The sequence below is a fragment of the Suncus etruscus genome, chromosome 16, assembly GCF_024139225.1.
Source record: "Suncus etruscus isolate mSunEtr1 chromosome 16, mSunEtr1.pri.cur, whole genome shotgun sequence".
In the NCBI taxonomy this organism is placed as follows: domain Eukaryota; kingdom Metazoa; phylum Chordata; class Mammalia; order Eulipotyphla; family Soricidae; genus Suncus; species Suncus etruscus.
Window position 1 is genome coordinate 31,373,468 of NC_064863.1, and position 20,654 is coordinate 31,394,121.

General features: G+C 36.7%; 1 non-coding gene across 1 annotated transcript; it reads right to left on the reverse strand.

The window, feature by feature from the left end:
- Positions 1–12,634: 12,634 nt before the first annotated feature.
- LOC126032955 (U1 spliceosomal RNA) lies at positions 12,635–12,797 on the reverse strand. Its single transcript, XR_007504113.1, has one exon. It is a non-coding gene; the product is annotated as a U1 spliceosomal RNA (small nuclear RNA).
- Positions 12,798–20,654: the final 7,857 nt, after the last annotated feature.

Here is a 20,654-nt window from a genome sequence, read left to right on the forward strand (position 1 = left end):
CCATCATTTTGTGTTTAAATTTCCCAGAAAGTATATATTCTTTACTTCTCCTTTATCTATCTAGACCCACAACACAAGGATATTTCTGGTTGTTAATTGGTTAATTGGACAAGATAGTTCAGTGCTCAAACTCACTGATGTGATGCCACATCATTTCAGGTATAGTAACCCCAAAGCAAGTAGAGTCACATTAATGATGCACAAGGGACCATGTGATTCCAGAGATCAGATTCATAGCTTCATATATACAAGACATGTGCCTCAACCCTTTAGGTTATCACTCTCACCCTTCACTGGTATCTCTTCTGTGCACTAGTTTCTCTTCTGTGCAAAGCTGTGCCAAATTCTTGCTCCAAAAACTTTTATAGGAACTCAAATCAAGACAGCAGCCTAGTAAGTAAAATTATAATTCAACAGGAAATTGATCCCTACATAAGGAAGAATGATATACAACCAAGCTGTTTCAGATAGAATTTAGAAAGAAATTAAGAAAGCCTTCCAGAAAAAATATCTGGGTTTAGGTTCAGGGTCATGGCGACTGACAAAAAATGATCATCTCTACCCTCTTCCTGTGTAATGAATGCCCTGACAAATCTCTTCCTCGGGCTACAAATACCCAATACCACATCTCCCCATATAGTTGTCGCTTATTATAACTATTCAATGTTGCATCTAAATAATATATTCATATGCTCACCTAAAAGAGAAGCCCTAAATTTCTCTTTTTTTTCTTTGATTTATGATCATTTCCTACAAGTCATCATAGAACTATTGCTCTTTTGGAATGACCTCTCCGATATTTCCTCAAGGGAAGTTACTTAATGTGCCTTCCAATTTCATGGGGCTATTACTTTTATAGACATTTATCTGGATGCCAAAGAAGTTACATGATCACACAAATGGTGTAGCTACCCCATGAGATTGTTCAAGACATAAATATTTATTAGAACTGAGTCTTGAGTCTTCCAAAAGTTACCTAGATAACGTCAGTATGAATTCTTGTTGGAAATGTGTTCAATTGAACCAAGTAATGGATTAATTTCTCATCACGATGAATATGGAGAGAGCAATTATGAAGAAAGTTGTTTTATGTTTATTCAACTTTTATTTGCTCATAGTTTATCCTCCCAATCAACTAAAATTCATTTGTTAGATAATTTTCAGCTACAAAGTTAGATGCAAAAGAAATCTATACACTCTCATAATTTGTAATCTGGTAAACATTTGATAAACACATATATAACTTCAAAATCCCATTTTTTAAAAAAATTAAAGGGAGAGTTGAAGATGAGTGACGAGTCTTTTCTTTATTGGAAATTTTATTTTTAATGATACTAAGGAATTGTTTGCAAATCTTTACCAGTGTCAGACAGGGAAAACTGATTCTAAAACCCTCTGTTTATACTATTTTATAGTGGCATGAAATTTGATTAATGAACTAATATCGAAACAGTTTTTAGAAAATAAATTTGAGTGTTTGATAGATTTTGACAATAGAAAACACTTTCATGGCAGTTAAAAATAATTTCACAATGGAGTGAGTGAGAAATGGCTGCAGGTGGGGGTTTCCAGGCAGAGTGCTGACTGCTCTACCTGCAGAATCTCCACCGGGCTGTGCTTCTTCTGAGGAAACCGAGCACCAGAAGGGAGCCCTGTCCTACTCTTCTCTGTCTTTCCTGAACTCTGGAAGCTCTCCTCAGAGCCCTGGGAAGCGAACTCCAAAGAAGCTACATTCGGGAGCTACCCAGCGAGCCAGTGAGTGAGTGAGAAATGGCTGCAGGTGGGGGTTTCCAGGCAGAGTGCTGATTGCTCTACCTGCAGAGTCTCCACCGGGCTGTGCTTCTTCTGAGGAACTGAGCACCAGAAGGGAGCCCTGTCCTACCCTTCTCTGTCTTTCCTGAACTCTAGAAGCTCTCCTCAGAGCCCTGGGAAGCGAACCCCAAAGAAACTACATTTGGAAGCTACCCAGCGAACCAGAAACTGAGCACCTGAAGGGAGCCCTGTCCTACTCTTCTCTGTCTTTCCTGAACTCTGGAAGCTCTCCTCAGAGCCCTGGGAAGCGAACCCCAAAGAAACTACATTCGGGAGCTACCCAGCGAGCCAGTGAGTGAGTAAGAAATGGCTGGATGTGGGGGTCTCCAGGCAGAGTGCTGATTGCTCTACCTGCAGAGTCTCCACCCGGCTGTGCTTCTTCTGAGGAAACTGAGCACCAGAAGGGAGCCCTGTCCTACCCTTCTCTGTCTTTCCTGAACTCTAGAAGCTCTCCTCAGAGCCCTGGGAAGCGAACCCCAAAGAAACTACATTCGGAAGCTACCCAGCGAGCCAGTGACTCTCCTCAGAGTCCTGGGAAGTGAACCCCAAAAATACAGCATTCTGAAGCTGCCCAGCGAGCGAGTGAAAACTACGCCTGACCAGTGGGGCCCGACTGTGAAAAACTGTGAGTGCTGCCTGTGTGTGTCTCTCTGCTATCCTGTTGCGTAAACCTCCTGAGAGTGGGCTGAAAAGAGGCTCCAGAAGGCACTTAGCTCCACTTCGCTACGCAGCCGTGCGCTCTTTCTAAAAAAAGAACACCATAACAAGAAGAAGAAAACCACACTAAGAACTGTACTGGATCACAGAAGCAAGAATTTCTCTCTAGACTGTCTTCTCTGCTGCGTGCTTGGGCCTAAGATTTGATCCTGTGTGAGGCTTCATCCACGGAGGACTCCCCTACCTTGGAGGCAAGTCGGCCCATCCAGAAAGGGCGGAGCCAGAGAAGTGTGTTGCCTGCATCATATAACCAATGAATACCACCACAACACGTAGAAAAACCCACAATACAAGTGTGACAATGGGGAAACAAAGCAGGCCAGCATCAGACATAGAGAATGAAGATGACAATTCTGATGACCAGTTAACAACCAACCAAATAATCAATCTCTCAGATAAGGACTTTAGAGTAGCAATATGGAATATACTCAAAGAACTCAAAGAAACCATGAATAGAATAGAACAGAACACTAATAAAAATCAAGAAAATATGAAGACAGAAATCACAAAACTCCAAACTGAAATAACATGTCAAATAACAGGCCTAAAAAAATCAGTAAACGAAGTGAATGACAAAATGGATAAGCTCTGGGACAGGGTATCAGAAGCTGAGAATAGACTTGGTGCTGTGGAAGATGAGATACATAACAATTCCATACAGCAGGAGAGATTGGAAAAAAAACTTAAAACAAATGAACAGACAATGGAAAAATTAGTCAAAGAATGGGAACAGATGAAAATAGAGGTCTATGATAAGATCAACAGAAACAACTTAAGAATCATTGGAGTCCCAGAGACCCAGGAAGAAAATTTCCAGGAAGAATCAACTGTCAAGAACATCATTAAAGAGAAACTCCCACAGCTAAAGAATATATGTGATCAAATCCTGCATGCTCGAAGAGTACCAACCAAAAGAGACCCAAGAAAAACCACCCCAAGACACATCCTAGTCACAATGACAAATCCCACAGATAGAGACAGAATTCTGAAAACAGCAAGATCAAAAGGGGAAATTACATTCAAGCAAGCATCCTTGAGATTTACAGCAGACCTGTCACCAGAACACTAAATGCCAGAAAGCAGTGGTGGGATATTGTGATAAGACTGAATGAAATGAATGCTTCACCTAGAATACTGTACCCAGCAAAACTCACTTTCCAGTTTGACGGAAGAATACATGGTTTCACAGACAAAAAACAGCTCAGAAACTTTACAGACACAAAACCAGTCTTAAGAGAAAAACTGAAAGACCTAATCTAAGACAAGACTGACCAAAAGACACACCAAATTTCGATATAAAGATGGCATTGAATCCCAGGACAATTCTTTCTCTCAACGTCAATGGACTAAATGCACCAGTTAAGAGACACAGAGTGGCTAAATGGATCAAAAAACTCAATCCAACCTTCTGCTGCCTACAAGAAACGCACGTGAATAGTCAGAACAAACAAAGACTCAAAATAAAAGGCTGGAGAAAAGTTATCCAAGCAAACAACACCCATAAAAAAGCTGGAGTGGCCATACTAATATCAGATAATGCAAACTTTATACTCAGGAAGGTTGTAAGGGACAAAGATGGATATTTTATATTAATCAAGGGGTATGTAGAGCAGGAAGAAATAACTCTCCTAATCATATATGCACCAAATGAGGGGCCAGCAAAATATTTAAAACAACTGTTGACAAATCTGAAAAACAATATCAATAACAACACAATAATTGTGGGGGACCTCAAAACTGCTTTGTCAACACTGGATAGGTCAACCAGACTGAAACCCAACAAGAATATACTAGACCTGAGGAGAGAAATGGAAGAAAGAGGCCTAGTGGATATATATAGGACACTCCATCCCCAGAAACCTGGATACACATTCTTCTCCAATGTACATGGGACATTCTCCAGGATAGACTACATGCTGGCACATAAAACATACCTCCATAATATCAAGAGGATAGAAATTTTGCAGACTACCTTCGCTGACCACAAGGCTCTGAAATTATTTGTGAATTCCAAAGGGACTCAGAAGAAAAACTTTAACACCTGGAAGTTAAACGGCCTCATACTCAATAACCAGTGGGTCCGAGATGAAATCAAGAAGGAAATCAAAAGGTTCCTGGAAACAAATGACAATAAAAACACAAACTATCAGAACTTATGGGACACAGCAAAAGCAGTACTGAGAGGAAAATTTATAGCTTTGCAAGCACACATCAGGAAGGAAGAAGGAGCTTACCTGAGTAGCTTAATGACACAGCTAATAGAACTAGAAAGTACTCAACAAAAGGACCCAAAAATAGGAAGACAGAAGGAAATAACAAAGCTGAGAGCAGAAATCAACAAAGTGGAAACCCAAAAAACAATCCGAAAGATTAACGAAAGCAGAAGTTGGTTCTTCGAAAAAATAAACAAGATTGATAGACCACTGGCAAACCTAACAAAGAAAGAGAGAGAGAGAGAAACTTGATAACTCGTATTAGGAATGAAAAAGGAGAGATCACTACTGATATGAGAGAGATTCAAAGGGTAATCAGAAACTACTTTGAAAAACTCTATGCCACTAAAAATGAGAACCTGGAAGAAATGGATAAATTCTTGGACTCTTATAATCTTCCACGGTTGAAAGAAGAGGATGTAGCATATCTAAACACCCCCATCACCATTGATGAAATAAAAATGGTAATCAAAAGTCTGCCCAAAAACAAAAGCCTAGGCCCAGATGGATTCACTAATGAATTCTATCAAACTTTCCAAGAGGAACTACTACCAATCCTGGCAAGACTCTTTCATGAAATTGAACAAGTGGAAACACTCCCAAATAGCTTTTATGAAGCCAACATCACCTTGATACCTAAACCAGACAGAGATGCTACGAAAAAAGAAAATTACAGACCAATATTGCTGATGAATGCAGATGCAAAGATCCTCAACAAAATCCTGGCAAATAGGATTCAATACCTCATTAAGAAGATCATCCACTACGATCAAGTAGGTTTCATCCCAGGAATGCAAGGATGGTTTAACATCCGTAAATCTATCAACATAATACACAACATCAACAACAAGAAAAATAAAAACCACATGATTATATCACTAGATGCAGAGAAAGCATTTGACAAGGTCCAATACCCATTCTTGATCAAAACTCTCAGCAAGATGGGAATGGAAGGAACCTTTCTCAATATAGTTAAGGCCATCTACCACAAGCCAGTGGCAAATATCATCCTCAATGGAGAAAAACTAAAAGCCTTCCCTCTAAATTCTGTCCTCTCTCACCACTCCTATTCAACATAGCACTGGAAGTACTTGCTATAGCGATTAGGCAAGAAAAAGATATCAAGAGAATCCAGATAGGAAAGGAAGAAGTCAAGCTCTCACTGTTTGCAGATGACATGATGCTCTACTTAGAAAACCCTAAAGACTCTACCAAAAAGCTTCTAGAATCAATAGACTCATATAACAAGGTGGCAGGCTACAAAATTAACACACAAAAATCAATGGCCTTTCTATACACCAATAGTAATAAGGAAGAAATAGACATTAAGAAAACAACCCCATTCACAATAGTGCCACACAAACTCAAATATCTTGGAATCAACTTGACTAAAAATGTGAAAGACCTATACAAAGAAAACTATAAAACTCTGCTCCAAGAAATAAGAGAGGACACGCGGAAATGGAAACACATACCCTGCTCATGGATTGGCAGGATTAACATCATCAAAATGGCAATACTCCCCAAGGCATTATACAGATTCAATGCTATCCCTCTAAAGATACCTATGACATTCTTCAAAGAGGTAGATCAGGCACTTTTGAAATTTGTTTGGAACAATAAACACCCTAGAATAGCTAAAGCAATCATTGGGAAAAAGAATATGGGAGGAATTACTTTCCCCAACTTTAAACTTTACTACAAAGCAATAGTTATCAAAACAGCGTGGTATTGGAATAAGGACAGACCCTCAGATCAGTGGAATAGGCTTGAATACTCAGAAAATGTTCCCCAGACATACAATCACCTAATTTTTGATAAAGGAGCAGGAAATCCTAAATGGAGCAAGGAAAGCCTCTTCAACAAGTGGTGTTGGCACAACTGGCTAGCCACTTGCAAAAAATTGAACTTAGACCCCCAGCTAACATCATGTACGAAGGTAAAATCCAAATGGATTAAAGACCTCGATATCTGACCCCAAACCATAAGATATATAGAACAACACATAGGCAAAACTCTCCAGGACATTGAGACTTCAGGCATCTTCAAGGAGGAAACTGCACTCTCCAAGCAAGTGAAAACAGAGATTAACAGATGGGAATATATTAAGTTGAGAAGCTTCTGCACCTCAAAGGAAATAGTGCCCAGGATTCAAGAGCCACCCACTGAGTGGGAGAATCTATTCACCCAATACCCATCAGACAAAGGGCTAATCTCCAAAATATACAAGGCACTGACAGAAATTTACAAGAAAAAAACATCTAATCCCATCAAAAAATGGGGAGAAGAAATGAACAGACACTTTGACAAAGAAGAAATACAAATGGCCAAAAGACACATGAAGAAATGCTCCACATCACTAATCATCAGAGAGATGCAAATCAAAACAAGAATGAGATACCACCTCACACCACAGAGAATGGCACACATCACAAAGAATGAGAACAAACAGTGCTGGCGGGGATGTGGAGAGAAAGGAACCCTTATCCACTGCTGGTGGGAATGCCGTCTAGTTCAACCTTTATGGAAAGCAATATGGAGATTCCTCCAAAAACTGGAAATCGAGCTCCCATACGATCCAGCTATACCACTCCTAGGAATATACCCTAAGAACACAAAAATACAATACAAAAATCCCTTCCTTACACCTATATTCATTGCAGCACTATTTACCATAGCGAGATTCTGGAAACAACCAAGATGCCCTTCAACAGACGAATGGCTAAAGAAACTGTGGTACATATACACAATGGAATATTATGCAGCTGTCAGGAGGGATGAAGTCATGAAATTTTCCTATACATGGATGTACACAGAATCTATTATGCTTAGTGAAATAAGTCAGAGAGAGAGAGAGAAAAATGCAGAATGGTCTCACTCATCTATGGGTTTTAAGAAAAATGAAAGACATTCTTGCAATAATAAATTTCAGACACAAAAGAGAAAAGAGCTGGAAGTTCCAGCTCACCTCAGGAAGCTCACCACAAAGAGTGATGAGTTTAGTTAGAGAAATAACTACATTTTGAACTGTCCTAATATTGAGAATGTATGAGGGAAATGTAGAGCCTGTTTAGGGTACAGGCGGGGGTTGGGTGGGGAGGAGGGAGATTTGGGACTTGGGTGATGGGAATGTTGCACTGGTGATGGGTGGTGTTCCTTTTATGACTGAAACCCAAACACAAACATGTATGTAATCAAGGTGTTTAAATAAAAAAAAAAAATTCCACAAGGGGCCCAGCGGTGGCGCAAGAGGTAAGGTGCCTGCCTTGCCTGCACTAGCCTTGGACGGACCACAGTTGAATCCCCGGCATCCCATATGGTCCCCCAAGCCAGGAGCAACTTCTGAGCGCATAGCCAGGAGTAACCCCTGAGCGTTACTGGGTGTGGCCCAAAAATAAAAAAAAAATAATAATTCCACTTTTTTCTAATAAGTGTGCATCTACTAAATAACTAGCTTTGAGAATATCGCATGTGTGTTCAAGCCTCCTGAATCAAGCATAATCCTGCCTAAATTTAAAAAAAATAATCAAGGGAAGAAGTAAATAACATTTAATTTGATTTTGAGCAAGCGGTAATTTTCTACAATAAAATATATACAATGGAGATTCAGAGTTCTTGTAGGCAGAATAAAATGTGAAAATAAACAGAAATATTTTCTTTTTTGTGGCTTTTGTTTTATTTTGGGAGTCACATTCTGCAGTGTTCAAGTTTTGTTCCTGGTTCTGTGCTCAGGAATTACTACTGAGAGTGCTCCTATGGAATGCCAGTGATTGAACCTGGGTCAGCTGCATGCAAGGCAAATATGACCTCCCTGCTGTACTATTTCTCCAGACTCTAAACAGGAAGATTTTCAAATTGATACATATTTGTTATATGAGTCACATATTCATATGTGTCAAAATATGTGTCAATTAGAAATGTATATATACATGTAAGTATGTATATATGTCATATACATATGTATATATGACATATTTCTTTTTCTCATCATAGGGTTTTTAGGTCTGAATTTTGCCATCACTCAAAAAAATTTGGGAGGTATTCTGATCTTCATGCCTTGTAAAATAAGTCACAAATTTTACAGCAAAGAATAACTAGGTTGAATTTCAGCCTCTCTTCACCTTTATGTCTGTGAACTATCAGCATTCCACATCTACTGGAAGATGGAGACTCACTTTATAAATTCATAATAGTGAGTTACTTTATCTGCTCTATGTGGGATGTGAATTTTTTTTTGGTTTTTGGGTCACACCTGGCAGTGCCCAGGGGTTACTCCTGGCTCTGTGCTCAGAAATCGCTCCTGGCAGGCTTGGGGGACCATATGGGATGCGGGGATTCAAACCACCCTTCTCTTTCTCTATGCAAAGCAAACACCCTACCTCCATGCTATCTCTCTGGCCCCCACTCTCTATGGTTTTTATTACATGGCTTAGGCTAAATATTAATTTCCTAACTAATAATATGGATCTCATGATGCAGAAAAAAGGGATTTTATTTTTCTCCTATTCAGTCCAGGCCATCAATGATCAATCTTAGATGGTATGGACAGAAAACTGATTTGGCTTACTACCCTCTTTTCAGATAAAAATGATCATTCACTGTCCCTGGAAAATCAACTTCCTTAAACTAAATAACCATGAAGCTTCTCTGATTACATCTAAGTATCTAATATTGCAACCCAGACTGATTCAACTACACTTTGGCATCCTCGACTTTAGGAGAAACACCAGCTGTCAGGGCAACTGGGAATGTTGCCTTTTCTTCCAAGTCATTCATAGTCTGCCTCTCTATTCACTGTTATATGTGTTGCATGCCATATCCAAAATAAGACTAAGTCCAAGTGTACTAGCTTATAGCTAAATCACACATTGCATTTATAAGATGCTATAAATCTTGTATGTAGTATATTAAAGGAGAGAGGGGTGCTAGGAGAAGGTAATAGGTGTACTTCCTATTTTGAGTCATGTCTAGGGGCAATTCAAAAAGTTCTCCCTCTTTTTTTAACCAGTGAAGAAGAATGATGTAGAATTTTTAATCTATTAAAGAGGATGAAAAGGTGGTTGCTACAAATAAAAATTCTAAGTCCCCCCTTCCTACTTTTGGAGCTGAGAAAAAGGATTTTTTTTCATGTAGCTATGAGTGAGCTTTGCCTCATATTGGCCTCAGAGAAGTCAACTCCCCATGTCAGGTACCAAATCCATGTTCAATCACATCACATTAATAGCTTTTAATCAGCAAGGTGATATTTACAGCACCACATAAGACAATAAATAATTTAATACAATTTTAGAGAAGTATTGATTCACCACAAAACTTATAAATATGGAGATTTTCCATATACTCTCTTGTAAATAACCTCCTACACTATCAGCCTTCCCACTATGAATACAATTGATAAAATAATATCGGCTCAGCATCATTAACTCAAATTCCTAATTTCTCTTTAAATATACTCAGTGTTTTGGTGGTTTCACACAAATGACTAATGACATGTATGCACTATTATGATAGCAAATAGAATAGAATCACAAATTTAAAGTAACTACTCTAAGCTCTCTCAATCCATTCCTTCTTCTCCCCTAACTCCTTGAAAGCACTCATCTTATTATCCTCATAGTTGGACTTTGCCTAGATGTCATCTAGTTGAAATCAAGCAGTATGAAGCCTTTGCACACTGATATCTTTCTCAAAGTAACAGCCTAAAGATTCTGAGTGTCTTTTCATGTTTTAATTGCTCATTTATTTTTAGTGCTGAATAATAGTTCATTATCTGGATATGCCATCCTTTGTTTATTCACTTTTTCTAAAGGACATCATGGATACTTCCAAGATCTGCAGTTTTGAATAAAGCTGCTATAAATGTCTGTGTGTAGGCTTTTGTGTGACATAAGTTTTCAACTCATTGAGAAAGTTATTTTGAATGTGAAGTAGCATGGAAAACTGGAGATGTGTGGCAGCTGTACCCATCATGACACATTAACACCCACCATGAAATACTCCATAAACATATTTGGTCCAGATGGTGCCAACCAACTCTGCGTACTTCTGTCTACCTTGTTATCGGTGACACTATTGCTTCAGAGAACCCTCGTTTGATTATTCAGACTCAGTCCCTATATGAGCTCTTAGGAAATGCCAAACTCTTCTCTTTTAGAGGGCCTTGGAATTTGATTTCCTTCTGCCTGACATACTCTGCTCAAGATCTTCCTAAAACAGCAGTTTCTGACATTTAAGTTCTACTTTAAATGCCTCATTTCCAGAGAAACTATGAGAACCCTGTAGGAATTAGTCTATACTCACACCCCTCATTTTTATTTTTTACTATTCCCTGTTAACTTATTTAAAATCATATTAATAAGATATACTTCTTGAAATACATATTTAAATTAGACCAAAGTAGTTTTTCCTAATGGGGCTCAAGCCAATATAGCTATAGTTAAGAAGGAAATGGAGTGTAGTCTTGTGAATTCCCTAAGCAGAATAAAGCAATTCAGTCATACACACAAATAAAAATACTTAATTTAGCTTATTTTGTGAGAACTAATTTGACCTAGGTTATTTCTTGCCTGTGCCTATGGAAATCATAAGCTAAATTTGAACTCTTTCCCAAAAGTGATATGTCTTAATCACTAACCAATTTCTACTATATAAGAAAATGTTATTGAACAATTGCTCTGAAAAATAGTCTTCATTAAAGTTACTTCATAACAATTTAAGACTGAGCTTCATTCCATTTTTATTGAGTGTCCCTGATTTATACATCATCTTTTTTGGTGTGTGTACAACCCACTACCACTAACTACTAACTTGGTGTTCCATTACTTCTTTCAATTTTCACTTTGTGGGAGGGGAGAGGGTTTGGGGCCACATTCAATGTGCTCAGGGGTTACTCTGGGCTCTGCTTCTAAGCAATTGATTTTGGAGAACTCCAGTATATGGGAGTATATGGGATACTAGGGGTCAAATCTGGGATGGCCATATGCAAGAAAAGCACCCTACCAGTTGTGTTATCTATCCAGCTTCTTATTTTTGAACTTTTTTTTAATATTTTTTTATTTTGACCAAAGTTTTTTACATATCTTTTACAATAATATTTTAGGTAGATATTAAAATTGAATTAGAGGAATTCCCATCCCTAAAGTTGTCCTCTCTCCACCCCAATTACCATCCTGTATCCCATATCCCCCCACCCTTATCCTCCAGGCTGCCAGTACAAGTGGTCTTCTCTATGTCTAGTTTACTACTTAATGATCATACAACTGTTTGGGCCTGGTACCCTCCACCATCTCCCTCTCTATTTGAGAGGCGGGATTAGATAGTTCAGATTATGTATGTGGCTTTGTTTGAAGAAAAGAAAAGCAATAAAAATGGGGTAAAATAGAATAAGCCAAAAAAGGTCAGAGTCCTTCTAGAAACACAATAAAAGTAGCTAAATGTACATGTCTTACTATATTGGTGTATTTATGGAGGGATTGACATCCATTCTTTTTGCATTCATGATGATGACTTTAAAGCTCATTAAAATATTGGTTAGTAAAGAGCTTTTGTCCAGAACCTCATCCTCTCTAGTACTTGCTGCCTCAGTGCTCCACCTTCCCATGCAACCATTGTCCTTTAATACTTATATTGTGATTGTGCTATTAGCTTACATATAACAGATTATATATATATACACATACACAAATTGTATATAAATATCTATATAAATGTGTGCTATGTATTTATTTAATTATATAAATAAAATATGTATTTTATTTTTATTTCATTATATAAATTATATGGTAAATACTGCATAATTTTAATAAAGTATTATATATTAAGCTATTTATAATTTGATGGCATTTACTTTAAGAATTGTGTAATTTTGTTTTTATTGATTTTTTTTCTTTTTTTAGGGGAGAGTGCGAACGCAGTCCCCCACTACCACAAATTATGCAGTCGAGTTTCCACATTTGGGGAAATCGCAGGGGTCAGCACATCCAAAGTGCAATGGATAAGCCTCACCCTGGGAAAACCACCTTTATGATCATGGTATCTCCCCTGCCAGGTAAGTATTTTATTAATATTTTATATTGTGTAATATTTACAAATTTCAGGTGTGCAGCATTATAAACCATTAATTATCTGCACTGTTTTTTTCTAAACAGATATTTAAATGAATTTAGGCTATAACAAATGTTCTCAACTTTTGTTACCCTAAAAGTCTAAACTAAGGCATTGCACATCCTAAAAAATAAAATCACTGTAATTAAGATTGACTACAAGAAGTTTCTATTGAAATTTAAGACTTATATTGGTCTATGTATTTATGCTTTTATTATTTATTGTTCTATCCTAAGTGTTCTTAGTAGGCCATACAGTTCAGGGACTTATATAAACAAGGCAAGGCTCTACATTTTGAGCCAAATATCCAGCCACTATGAGGGATTTTTGTGGGTTTTTTTTTTTTTTTGGTGGTGCTCGAGTTTTTTGTTTTCCATGATTTTTAAATTTTATTTTTGCATGATTTTTAACTTTTATTTTTAAAGTAAATTCTTTCATTAAATTATCCTGAGATACTCAGTTACAAGTTGTTCACGATTGAATTTCAGTCATGCAATGTGCAACATCCTTCACCAGTGCACATTCTCTACAACCAATATCCACAGTTTCTTTCCCACAACCCTTCCCTTCTCTCTCACCTGCTTGCTTCTATCAGGCATTTTTCTTCTCTCTCTAACACTCTCTCTTATTCTCTTTCTCTTCTTTTTTTTTTTTTTTGTTGTTGTTGTTTTTCGGGCCACACCCATTTGATGCTCAGATATTACTACTGGCTAAGCACTCAGAAATTGCCCCTGGCTTGGGGGGACCATATGGGACGCCGGGGGATCCAACCGTGGTCGCGATCTTTCCTTGGCTAGTGCTTTCAAGGCAGACACCTTACCTCTAGCGCCTCCTCGCCCTCTTTCTCTTCTTTTACACTTAGACACTGTAGTTTGCAGTTTGTTATTTAAAAGTATCATGCATATCTCTCAATCTCCTTTAAGTTAATACCAAATTCTTGTCAAGAATGATCATTTCCAAATATCATTGTTATAGTGGTCCCTTCTCTGCACTAACTTTACTCCCTTGTTATTTATGAAAAGCTTTATACCATGAACTGGTCCCTCTTGGCCACATATCTGTTGTCTTTGGATATTACTACCATACTATCTTTTGGGCTTTTTTAATATTTTACAAATTAGTGCAATCATTCTAAGTCTATTTCTCTCCCGATAACTTATTTTTCTCAGCATTATACTCTCCATATCCAACCATATATAAACAAATTTTATGACTTCATTTATTCTAACAGCTGTGTGGTATTTCATTGTATAGATGAACTTTGCTTCTTTCTTTACTCATCTGTTTTTGGGCACTTGGATTATTTTCAGATTCTGGCTATTGTGGGCATTGCTGTAATGTACATAAGTTTGCAGAGGGCTTTTCTGCATTTTGTTTTGGGGCCTTGAGGATAGATTTCTAGGAATAATACTGCAGGGTCATATGAGAGCTCAATTTTTAGGGTTGTTTGTTTGTTTTTTTTTTTTTTTTTGAGGAATACACCTATTATTTCCCAAAAGGCTGGATCAATCTACAGTCCTATCAAAGGTGAATAAAAAAACAATTTATCCCTGAATCTCTCCAACACTGGTTGTTCTTTTTCTTTTTTTATGTGTGCCAGTCTCTGTTCAGCCCTTATGTTAATATATTTATATATGGTTATATTTTTAAAAAATAATATTGAAATGGTATATTTGGTGAATAAAATTTATTTGTGGAGGAAATAAGACAACATGTTTTGATATGATGTTTTTCCTCCCACGAGAGTGAGTGAGAACTGGGGTTTAGAGCTTTATCAGACTGTGCTCAGGGATCAATCTTCCTGGAATTCGGAGGACTACTCGCAATGCTGGAAATCAAACCAACCTTTGTCTAGTACAATGCACTTTATTAACATCTGTACTATCTCTCCAGTTCTTTGAACAAAATATTTTCAAAGATAATGTTAATATATAACATTATATATAATATATTTTATATATAATATATAATTTAATATATAATGATATTTCTATAATATTATTTATATATTGCATATATTTATATAATTAACATATATTAATATGTATAGGTCACACCTGGCAGTGCACAGGCCTAGGCCTAGCTCTGCTCTCAGAAATAGCTCTTGGCAGGCTCAGGGATCATATGGGGTGCTGGGAATCAAACTCGGGTCTGTTTCTGGGTTAGCCAAGTGCAAGCAAGGCAAATGCCCTGCTGCTTGGCTACGTCTCCAGCCCTGTTAGTAAATATTTTGGATGATTCCTAAGTATGGGGGGAAAAACCTTACAAATAAATGTATTAATTAACACTTTCTAGGGTTGCTGAATTAGCATGGTATGGATTTATACAGAATATACAATTGAAATAACTTTTCAGATGTAAAGAACTTGTCCTTATGTTCTGTTTTGGTTTGATTGTGTGCCACACTCAGTGGTACTCAGGGCATATTCCTGGTTCTTCACTCAGGGATTATTCCAGATAGGGCTTGGAGAACCATATGTGTTTCTAGGTTTCAGACTTTGGGTCAACCACATGCAAGATGTTTTGTACACTTCACACAGCCCAAAAAAACTTGTTGGTAAAGAATAACAGTAGAATTTATGTTTGAAAATAAACATATAGAGAGTAATAATTAGCACTGGTGCCAAACCTACAATGTATCCTGTGTGTATGTGATTGGCAAACATGCGCTCCTTTATTCTTTATAGCCATATAGATTATATATAGTAGAAACAATTGCTTCCAAATTTACAATATAAAAAGAAAAGGACCAGAATTGCTAGTAGCTTGCCCAATAGTACCTCACCAGTAAGTGGTTTATAGAGTTGGATATGAACATTCACATTCAACATATAATTTTGAGATCACAACCATTTTATTAATATGGGTCCTGAGCCATTAGTGTCCAGTATTCAAGGTTAATGGTAGTGGAGAAAGAGAAATGACTCAAGGACATAGTAATAATCACAAAATTAAAGAGCAACCTGAAATAAAAATAGAAAAAAATAGAGCAACCTGAGGTATTTTGGTGGGAGGCAGAGGAGAAAAAAAAAGTTTAATATAAATAGTATTTTTGAATGAGTTCTTACCTGTCAAGGAGCTCAAGGAAGAAAATTCAAAATAGCTAGACTGAGAATATTATATTCTTGTGTTTGGTATAAAGTGACGCTTAGGCCAGGAATGGACAAGAAAATAAAAATTAAATAAATAAGCGCAAGTAAAAATATAATAATTTGTACCCACATTCTAAATTGAAAAAAGCTGCATTCATTCTCTTTCTACTCTATAGTCACCAAGAACATTTAGCTTAATAAATAAATTATATTTGCTAAATTTTCATACATGTGATTAATGGATTAACTTACAAAAGAGATTTAAGAATTTTTTGTTGATATAACAATGGATTAGAAATACATATTATGACCCAATACCCATCAGATAAGGGGCTAATATCTAAGATATACAAGGTGCTGATAGAACTTTAACAAGAAAAAACATCTAACCCCATCAAAAAATGGGAAGAAGAAATGAACAATTTCTCAAAGAAGAAATACAAATGGCCAAAAGACACATGAAAAAATGTTCCTCATCACTAATCATCAGGGAGATGCAAATCACAACTACAATGAGGTACCATCTCATACCACAGAGACTGCCACACATCACTAAGAATAAGAACAATCAGTGCTGGTGGGGATGTGGAAAGGAACTCTCATTCACTGTGTGAATGTCATCTAGTCTAGCCATTATGAAAAATAATATAGAGATTCCTCAAAAAACTGGAAATTGAGCTCCCATTTGATTCAGCTATCCCACTCCTAGGGATATACCCAGAAACACAAAAATACAATACAAAAATCCCTTCCTCACACCTATATTCATCGCAGCACTTTTTACAATAGCCAGACTTGTTGAATGATGCCCTTCAACAAATGAATGGCTAAAGAAACTGTGGTACATATACACAATGTAATATTATGCAGCTGTCAGAAGAGATGAAGTCATAAAATTTTCCTATACATGAATGTACATGGAATCTATTATGCTGAGTGAAATAAGTCAAAGGGAAAGAGAAACACAGTATAGTCTCACTCATCTATGGATTTTAAGAAAAATTAAAGACATTGAGATAATTCCCACAGTTGAGGGCCAGAAGGACTGGCTCAAGATATGAAGCTCACCACAAAAGCTGGTGAGTACAGTTAGAGAAATAACTACGCTGAGAACTATCATAACAATGTCAGTGAGTGAGGGATGTAGGGGACCTGTCTCAAATGCTGGCAGGAGTGGGGGAGAGAAGAAATGGGGGCATTGGTGATGGGAAGGTTACATGGACGAAGGTTGCATGACTGAAACCCAACTACAATTATGTTTGTAATTACATTGTTTAAATAAATTATTTAATTAAAAAAGATCTTAAATGTGATTTTAGAGTAAATCTGGAATTAAAATTAAAAAAAAGAAATGCATATTATAGGATCTGAGCGAGAGTACAGTAGTGGGACATTTGCCTTGCATACAGCCAATCTATTTTCAATTCTTGGAATCCCATATGGTACCTGAGGCTGCCAGGAGTTATTTCTGAGAGCAGAGCCAGGAGTAATCCTGAGTGCCAATGGGTGTGGCCCCAGAACAAAACAAAACAAAACAAAAAACAGATTATGGCAATGGAATGAAAACTGCTTTACTAAAAAAAAAAATCACAGAAGTAAGTAAGAAATCAAGGATACTAGTGGTGTTATTTTTAATACAGTTAAAATTTAGATACAGAATGTTTATTACTCATTTTTCCTCATTGGGCTGACTGGATTATCACTGTTAAAACGTATTGATGATTTTCTAAATACATTTAAAAGATAGTTACTGAGAGTAATTTTGCGTTACTTTCGCAGCCTTTAACAAACAAATCAAGTAAGATAGGTTTTAGCTATTTATATTCTGTCCTTAATTCACTATGTTTTCAAAGCTAAAAAAAGCAGAGGTCTTCATTGATGCTGAAGAGAGGGAAATGGATAATACTGTGATGTTAAATTACAAACAGCCAATATTTCAATCCCCATTGTACAGACAGTCTCCTTAAGGCTAAGTAAACTCAATGTGAGGTCAACATCAGTCTTTCAGGACAAAGGGAGGGCTTCTGGAAAGTGCTACCACCCAGAGTTGTTCTGGAAAAAATAAAGCTGGAGATTTCTCCATATTGCAAATATGAATCAACTCTATGTCAGTTTAACCAATGCAATAAACACACACACACACACACACACACACACACACACACATATATATATAGGTGTTATGAGAAAGCAAGCTAGACTTTAGAGTGAGAACTTCAAAGATCCTCTGTTCCCCTCTTGCTGTTTGTTTCCCAACTCTTGCATGGCAACTTCTTTAGCAATGTCCCTGTTATTCTCTGCCTCTGCTTTTCAGTCTCTTAAATTTATAAGATGCAATTCCATCTAATCATGTACACTTAATATAATGGAACGGAAAAATAAAACAACTTCTCAGATATGTCCCCCCCCCATACTAGCATATTGAAGACTAAGGAAAGGCGTCAATTTTTTCAATAGTGTTTTTTATATAAAGATGCCAATAAAATGTTAGCATGTTCTATAAAATGTCTAATTTATCAAAATTTTCATTTTCCATGAGACGTTTTATCCATTGGCCTAATTATTTATTTTCAAATTACAAAGTAAAAGGTTGCTCATTAAATGTTTTGCTTTTTTGTTGTTGGTGGTGGTGGTGGTCCTATTGTCGTTGTTGTTATAGTTGTTTAACAAGGCTCTTATTCAAATAGAAATAGACTAAAATGAAGATAAAGACATACAGGCATATAAGTACAGGTAGAAGTTGAAACAGGTATATACACACCTATATATATTTCTGTATATATAGCTGTATATTTATATACATATATAGGCATAAGCATGATTTCTTTTTTATATTTCATTAGAGGTTTAATTTTATTTTATAATATATAAAATCATTATTTAAGAACCATAATTACAACTATGATTGCAGTTGGGTTTCAGTCATAATCAGGACACTCCCCCTTCACCAGTTCAGCATTCACACCACCAATGCCCCCAAATTCTTTTTTATTTTTTATTTTTTTTTGATTTTTTGGGTCACACCCGGCAGCACTCAGGAGTTACTCCTGGCTCTATGCTCAGAAATCGCTCCTGGCAGGCTCAGGGTACAATATGGGTTGCCAGGATTCAAACCACCAACCTTCTGCATGCAAGGCAAACATCTTACCTCCATGCTATCTCTCCAGCCCCCCAAATTCTTTTTATTCAAAGGTGATTGGCTTCAGTTAATAATATCAGAAAGACAAAAATGGGTTCACTTCAGAAGTGGCTTTAGAAAGAATTGGTATTTTCATCAAAGGAGTTTGAAGCTGAGGACAAACTCAATAATTTAAACTGATAGGTAATGGTGAGCAGGCTTTTGGTAATGTAGAAGATACACTGCAAATTAAACCAACCCTCATACCAAATACCATTGGAGCATAAATAAATACTCGGTAAAATGCCAGTATTCTATAATTATTTACATTTACTCCTACAGAAGTCAGTCCCCCAAATTCTACAAGATTTAAAAGGATACAACATTGATATTCAGAATTTTTCTGTTTACATGAGGGAAGTAAACCATTTTTTTATCAAGCCATGTATTATAGATAGTCTGAAGATTGTATTTGCAAAATATATGGTTGAAATAGAGATACTGGAGCTGAAGTGACAGCACAGTGGATAGAGGAGCCAACAGGTTTCAATCCCCCATATTCTACATGGTCCCCAGAGATTGCCAGGAGTAATTTTTTAGTGCAAAGTCAGAAGCAACTCCTGAATACTACGAAAGAAAGAAAGAAAGAAAGAAAGAAGAAAGAAAGAAAGAAAGAAAGAAAGAAAGAAAGAAAGAAAGAGAAAGAAAGAAAGAAAGAAAGAAAGAAAGAAAAAAGAAAAAAAGAAAGAAAGAAAAGAAAGAAAGAAAGAAAGAGAGAAAAGAAAGAAAGAAAGAAAGAAAGAAAGAAAGAAAGAAAGAAAAAGAACGCAAAAGAACAAAAGAAAGAAAGAACGAGAAAGAAAGAAAGAAAGAGAGAAAAGAAAGAAAGAAAGAAAGAAAGAAAGAAAAGAAAGAGAAAGAAAGAAAGAAGAGAAAGAAAGAAAGAAAGAAAGAAGAAAGAAAGAAAGAAGAAAGAAAAAGAAGAAAGAAAGAAAAGAAAGAAAGAAAGAAAGAAAGAAAGAAAGAAAGAAAGAGAAAGAAAGAAAGAAAGAAGAAAGAAAGAAAAGAAAGAAAGAAAGAAAGAAAGAAAGAAAGAAAGAAAGAAGAAAGAAAGAAAGAAAGAAAAGAAAGAAAGAAAAAGAAAGAAGAAAGAAAGAAAGAAAGAAAGAAAAGAAAGAAAAGAAGAAAGAAAAGAAAGAAAGAAAGAAAGAAAGAAAGAAAGAAAGAAAAAGAGAAGAAAGAAAAGAAAGAAAGAAAGAAAGAGGGGCCGGGGGGTGGCGCTGGAGGTAAGGTGCCTGCCTTACCTGCGCTAGCCTAGGAGACGGACCGCGGTTCGATCCCCCGGCGTCCCATATGGTCCCCCAAGCCAGGAGCGACTTCTGAGCGCATAGCCAGGAGTAACCCCTGAGCGTTACCGGGAGTGGCCCAAAAAAAAAAAAAAAAAAAAAAAAAAAAAAAAAAAAAAGAAAGAAAGAAAGAAAGAAAGAGAGAGAGAGAGAGAGAAAGAAAGAAAGAAAGGAAGGAAGGAAGAAAGAGAAAGACGAAGGAAGGAAGAAAGGAAGGAAGGAAGGAAGGAAGGAAGGAAGGAAGGAAGGAAGG